Raw genomic sequence first — 7,582 nt, forward strand, 5'->3', positions numbered from 1 at the left:
GTTGGCAATGACACAGGTCAAACGTTTTCTGTAAGTCTTCACAAGGTTTTCACACACTGTTGCTGGTATTTTGGCCCATTCCTCCATGCAGATCTCCTCTAGAGCAGTGATGTTTTGGGACTGTCGCTGGGCAACACGGACTTTCAACTCCCTCCAAAGATTTTCTATGGGGTTGAGATCTGGAGACTGGCTAGGCCGCTCCAGGACCTTGAAATGCTTCTTACGAAGCCACTCCGTTGCCCGGGTGGTGTGTTTGGGATCATTGTCATGCTGAAAGACCCAGCCACGTTTCATCTTCAATGCCCTTGCTGATGGAAGGAGGTTTTCACTCAAAATCTCACGATACATGGCCCCATTCATTCTTTCCTTTACACGGATCAGTCGTCCTGGTCCCTTTGCAGAAAAACAGCCCCAAAGCATGATGTTTCCACCCCCATGCTTCACAGTAGGTATGGTGTTCTTTGGATGCAACTCAGCATTCTTTGTCCTCCAAACACGACGAGTTGAGTTTTTACCAAAATGTTCTATTTTGGTTTCATCTGACCATATGACATTCTCCCAATTCTCTTCTGGATCATCCAAATGCACTCTAGAAAACTTCAGACAGGCCTGGACATGTACTGGCTTAAGCAGGGGGACACGTCCTGCACTGCAGGATTTGAGTCCCTGGCGGCGTAGTGTGTTACTGATGGTAGGCTTTGTTACTTTGGTCCCAGCTCTCTGCAGGTCATTCACTAGGTCCCCCCGTGTGGTTCTGGGATTTTTGCTCACCGTTCTTGTGATCATTTTGACCCCACAGGGTGAGATCTTGCGTGGAGCCCCAGATCGAGGGAGATTATCAGTGGACTTGTATGTCTTCCATTTCCTAATAATTGCTCCCACAGTTGATTTCTTCAAACCAAGCTGCTTACCTATTGCAGATTCAGTCTTCCCAGCCTGGTGCAGGTCTACAATTTTGTTTCTGGTGTCCTTTGACAGCTCTTTGGTCTTGGCCATAGTGGAGTTTGGAGTGTGACTGTTTGAGGTTGTGGACAGGTGTCTTTTATACTGATAACAAGCTCAAACAGGTGCCATTAATACAGGTAACGAGTGGAGGACAGAGGAGCCTCTTAAAGAAGAAGTTACAGGTCTGTGAGAGCCAGAAATCTTGCATGTTTGTAGGTGACCAAATACTTATTTTCCACCATAATTTGCAAATAAATTCATTAAAAATCCTACAATGTGATTTTCTGGAGAGAAAAAATCTCAATTTGTCTGTCATAGTTGACGTGTACCTATGATGAAAATTACAGGCCTCTCTCATCTTTTTAAGTGGGAGAACTTGCACAATTGGTGGCTGACTAAATACTTTTTTTCCCCACTGTAGCACTTTTGCCATCCAGCTGGTCCTATTGCAAGAGGATAGTGATGACCACAGCAGTGGTTTTTATACTTTTCCTCGTTAAATAAGATTTGGTTCATGTGATCACCTAATCAGTACCTAATTCAGTAGAATGAGGTGTGCCTGTGATGGAATTCAACAGACACTGGAATGGAATGGCTGTCATACATGTAGAGATGCTGATTTAAGAAAAATGTGCAGTGGTCTCTTAATTTTTTCCACAGCTGTATATATAGATATATATACACACACACACTGAATGTACAAAACATTAAGAACACCTTCCTAATATTGAGTTGCACCCCTGCCCCCGTTTATTTGCCGTCAGAACAGCCTCAATTCGTCGGGGCATGGACTCTACAAGGTGTCGAAAGCGTTCCACAGGGATGCTGGCCCATGTTGACTCTAATGCTTCCTACAGTTGTGTCAAGTTGGCTGGATGTCCTTTGGGTGGTGGACCATTCTTGATACAAATGGGTGTTCGATGAGGTTGAGGTCAGGGCTCTGTGCAGGCCAGTCAAGTTCTTCCACACCGATCTCGACAAACCATTTCTGTGTGGACCTGGCTTTGTGCATGGGGGCATTGTCATGCTGAAACAGGAAAGGGCCTTCCCCAAACTGTTGCCACAAAGTTGTAAGCACAGAATCATCTAGAATGTCATTGTTTACTGTAGCGTTAAGATTTCCCTTCGCTGGAACTAAGGGGCCTAGCCCGAACCATGAAAAACAGCCCCAGACCATTATTCCTCCTGCACCAAACTTTACAGTTGGCACTATACATTGGGGCAGGTAGCGTTCTCTTGGCATCCGCCAAAACCAGATTTGTCCGTCTGACTGCCAGATGGTGAAGCGTGATTCATCACTCAAGAGAACGCGTTTCCACTGCTCCAAAGTCCAATGGCAGCGAGCTTTACACCACTCCAGCTGATGCTTGGCATTGCGCATGGTGATCTTAGGCTTGTGTGCAGTTGCTCGGCCATGGAAACCCATTTCAGGAAGCTCCCAACGAACAGTTATTGTGCTAACGTTGCTTCCAGAGGCAGTTTGGAACACGGTAGTGAGTGTTGCAACCGAGGACAGGCGATTTCTACATGCTATGCGCTTCAGCACTCGACTGTCCGGTTCTGTGAGCTTGTGTGGCCTACCACTTCACGGCTGAGCCGTTGTTGCTCCTAGACGTTTCCACTTTCCACTTCACAATAACAGCACTTACAGTTGAAACCGGGCAGCTCTAGCAGGGCAGAAATTTGACGAACTGACTTGTTGGAAAGGTGGCATCCTATGACGGTGCCACTTTGAAAGTCACTGAGCTCTTCAGTGAGGCCATTCTACTGCCAATGTTTGTCTATGGAGATTGCATGGCTGTGTGCTCGATTTTATACACCTGTCTGCAACGGGTGTTGCTGAAATAGCCGAATCCACTAATTTGAAGGGGTGTCCACATACTTTTGTTTGTATATATGTATATATATATATGTATACAGTGCATTCAGAATGTATTCAGACCTCTTGACTTTTTCCCCCAAAAAATTACGTTACAGCCTTATTCTAAAATGGATTAAATTGTTTCCCCCGCATCAATCTACACAATACCCCATAATGACAAAGCAAAAACAGGTTTTTAGAAATGTTTGCAAATTTATTAAAAATAAAAAACGGAAATATGACATTTACATAAATATTCAGACCCTTTACTCAGTACTTTGTTGAAGCACCTTTGGCAGCGATTACAGCCTCGAGTCTATGTATGACGCTACAAGCTTGGCACACCTGTATTTGGGGAGTTTCTCCCATTCTTCTCTGCAGATCCTTTCAAGCTCTGTCAGATTGGATGGGGAGCGTCGCTGCACAGCTATTTTCAGGTCTCTCCAGAGATGTTCGATCGGGTTCAAGTCCGGGCTCGGGCTGGACCACTCAAGGACATTCAGAGACTTGTCCCGATGCCACTCTGCATTGTCTTGGCTGTGTGCTTAGGGTCGTTGTCCTGTTGGAAGGTGAACCTTCACCCCAGTCTGAGGTCCTGAGTGCTCTGGAGCAGGTTTTCATCAAGGATCTCTCTGTACTTTGCTCCGTTCATCTTTCCCTCGATCCTGACTAGTCTCCCCAGTCCCTGCCGCTGAAAAACATCCTGACAGCATGATGCTGCCACCACCATGCTTCACCGTAGGGATGGTGCCAGGTTTCCTCCAGACGTGACGCTTGGCTTGCAATATGATTCTCATGGTCTGAAAGTCTAGGTGCCTTTTGGCAAACTCCAAGCGGGCTGTCATGTGCCTTTTACTGAAGAGTGGCTACCGTCTGTCTGGCCATTCTAGCATAAAGGCCTGATTAGTGGAGTGCTGAAGAGATGGTTGTCCTTCTGGAAGGTTCTCCCATCTCCACAGAGGAACTCTGGAGCTCTGTCAGAGTGACCATTGGGTTCTTGTTCACCTCCCTGACCAAGGCCATTCTCCCCTGATTGCTGAGTTTGGCCGGGCGGCCAGCTCTAGGTAGAGTCTTGGTGGTTCCAAACTTCTTCCAATTAAGAATGATGGAGGCCACTGTGTTCTTGGGGACCTTCAATGCTGCAGACATTTTTTGGGACCCTTCCCCAGGTCTGTGCCTCGACACAATCCTGTCTCGGAGCTCTACGGACAATTTCTTCGACCTCATGGATTGGTTTTTGCTCTGACATGCACTATCAACTGTGGGACTTTATATAGACAGGTGTGTGCCTTTCCAAATCATGTCCAATCAATTGAATTTACCACAGGTGGACTCTAATCAAGTTGTAGAAACATCTCAAGTATGATCAATGGAAACAGGATGCACCTGAGCTACATTTCGAGTATCATAGCAAAGGGTCTGAATACTTATGTAAATAAGGTATTTCTGTTTTTATTTTTAATACATTTGCAGAAAATGGGCCGTGGATGGGTATTCCAGCATGACAATGACCCAAAACACACGGCCAAGGCAACAAAGGAGTGGCTCAAGAAGAAGCACATTAAGGTCCTGGAGTGGCCTAGCCAGTCTCCAGACCTTAATCCCATAGAAAATCTGTGGAGGGAGCTGAAGGTTCGAGTTGCCAAACGTCAGCCTTGAAACCTTAATGTCTTGGAGAAGATCTGCAAAGAGGAGTGGAACAAAATCCCTCCTGAGATGTGTGCAAACCTGGTGGCCAACTACAAGAAACGTCTGACCTCTGTGATTGCCAACAAGGGTTTTGCCACCAAGTACTAAGTCATGTTATGCAGAGGGGTCAAATACTTATTTCCCTCATTAAAATGCAAATCAATTTATACCATTTTTGATATGCGTTTTTCTGGATTTTTTTGTTGTTATTCTGTCTCTCATGGTTCAAATAAACCTACCATAAAAATTATAGACTGATCATGTCTTTGTCAGTGGGCAAACGTACAAAATCAGCAGGGGATCAAATACTTTTTTCCCTCACTGTATATATATATATATATATATATATATATATATATATATATATATATATACCCATGTCTAGATATAGATGGGCACCGCTGTCCAACAGTTACTGAATCACTAAGATGATCATTCTACAACAAACTTGCTTGTCAACTCGATAGCGCCTAGTTTTTTAAAAGTGAATTATTCTCTATAAATATATGAAATAATAATATCTAGTTAGGTACTGACTGTGTGATACAAAGTAATGCATTGTCATGGTATCTTGTTACTGACGTACTATTGCAGTAACACATTTGGAGGAATTAGCGCTACTAGTGTCCCTTTTGCTTGTTTCCCTTTGCTGTCTTTGCTCAGTATGATCTGATCTGCCTCCACTGCTGCTTGGCTTGTTTGTGTTTTTTACATTCAGTCGATAAAGTCCAGTGGACTTTCTCTCACATCTGCACCACCTAATAAGTTTTACAGGACTGAAACAATGCATTTTTTATGTGTGGACAGTGCCTTTTTTAGTCTGAGTGTTTATGTTTAAAGTTGCCATCACATGATGGGATTTTCAGGACTATGTTTATTTCTCCTTGTCCTATGCCTTCTGTTATAGTACATTTGAGTTCTGTATTTTTGTTTTGTTTTCATATTCATGTAGTGTCTGTTATTTACAAAATGTGGCCGCAAGCAGTTACATATCAGCTTTGGGTTCAATGTGTCCAATCTCTAATTGAATGACTGCAAAAAGTACAACGTAGAATGATTTAGCATTTTCTCTTCTAATCAATATTGTCCTAACACGTTGTTGAAACTAAAACGCTGTACATAAGAACACATTAATAATTTGTCATTGATTCATATTGATAAGATAATTGTCTTTTAATGCACTGTTATTGCTGAAGTATTTAGTGGTAAATGAAAAGTTTTGTTTTTATGTCTTGTTTAGACACTAAAGATATGGCAGGTAATGAAAGTTATAAACCAGATAAAGCTATTTTTAGGAGTTCTTACACACAGTAGTAACTAATACACATTGTTGCATGTCTTTCTGTCTTTTCCAATCCAGAATTTAAGCACTTATCGTCACCTTCTCAACAGTATGTACAGAAAGACAGACACTCGATTTGCAAAGTGGCCCTGTGATGCATCAAAATGCCTTCCGAGATGTTTGTTTAGGACTTGCGCATGTAGAGAGGTGCTCTCTTAGCCTGGTACCAGATCTGTTTGTGCTCTTGCCAACTCCATTGCTCATTGTTTAGCATGACAATTAGTGACAAGGAGTTGGAAAGATAGAACAAACAGACTGGCTAGTACTCTCTGTCCTCCAAGATGAAGCCAATTTACCCATTTAACCAGAGCATTTATGGTATTTGTTCCCCTTTTTTGAATGATAATCTTTGTTTGGCTATACTCGCACCATGCCATTTAAGTCTCACAGAAAGACAAAAAGTAACACAATTGTTTGTGCATATTTATGTCAAGGAGCACACCTCATCTCTCAGTTGTAGTAAGACATGAAGTGTTGTTGTGGTCTCTACACTCTACATCCCCCAGGCTCCACAACAGTGCTTTGCAGGTGTGGGTGTCTGTCAACTCTAAAGCATTTTCTGTGTATTTTGTGTTTGTATAAATGTGTGTGTGCACACAGAAGATGTTCAAAATAGACACATGGCCTAAATGTATTGTGGTTCCATAGCTTTCATAAGTTAGGCAATGGTACAGTGCAGGAAATAAAAAGAACACATCTATTAAGCGGCTTTTAGCTACGTTGTCCTAATTTCACTGTACAAATGACTGTTAAATGAGGTAAAAGTCATGTATATTTATTTTATATCCTCTATTGTAATAAAATCTATTTTGCTTCAGATAGCAAGTCTCTGGTTCATTCCAATGTCTTGAGTGTGAATGCCTACAACTAGAGTATAAGAGATGTGTCAGTGTCACACTGTCTGATATCTTTGTGTCATTGGATCCTATCCACAGGGCCTGTGGCATAGCAATTTAAATCTACCGTAGTCTATTGTTTTGAGCCAAATAATGTTGATTTGGATGCTTGTGTCAATTGGAATGCATGGCTCAAATGTGAAGACCCAAGGTTTAGATTTCACTGGATTTTTAGTATCTTGATTTCTGGATATTGAAATACTCAACTATGGTCACGCTCACACACAGATACAGTATACCTCGGATGAAGAGAATAAAAATGGAAGTTGTGTTCTCTTGTTTGCCCACATGGTGTCATCAGTGCGTAAATTTGTACGCAGTGATTTTCCAGCTGCAATCCAGTCAGGTGATATGGAAAACTCATTATGGAGTAGTTTTTAATAGCCTGACTGGACGGTGTTTCAAGACACCTTATCTTAAGCTGTGCATAAACAAACTATGATCAAAGCAAATGCAAATGAAATAATATGTTTTTCTCTAAATTTCACCAGCTTTAATTCCACTATCTGTACCTTTTCAAGCACCTGGAAAGATAAAGGGTAAGATATGGTAAGCGTGAATGGTTTCAAATACATTTTGTTCATAAATATTCCTGATACTTTTTTTTTTCTTCTGAGACTTTATATAGTTCTATGTTTAAAAATCAAGCCCTGTCACATTCACTAGCAACACTGTGTTATTTATCTGCACGGGATTCCATGAGATGTGTCAAATGGGTGCCACATTTAAGAACATTTTATAGGCTGGAGGGCGCTGGAGACTCAACAGTGGGACCAGTGCAGGCAGGGCAAGCTGAGAACTGACATCAATCATGCAGCGATGGTGAACAGACAGAGACTGTGTCCCAAA

This window comes from Coregonus clupeaformis, unplaced genomic scaffold, assembly GCF_020615455.1.
Source record: "Coregonus clupeaformis isolate EN_2021a unplaced genomic scaffold, ASM2061545v1 scaf0101, whole genome shotgun sequence".
Classification (NCBI taxonomy): Eukaryota; Metazoa; Chordata; class Actinopteri; order Salmoniformes; family Salmonidae; genus Coregonus; species Coregonus clupeaformis.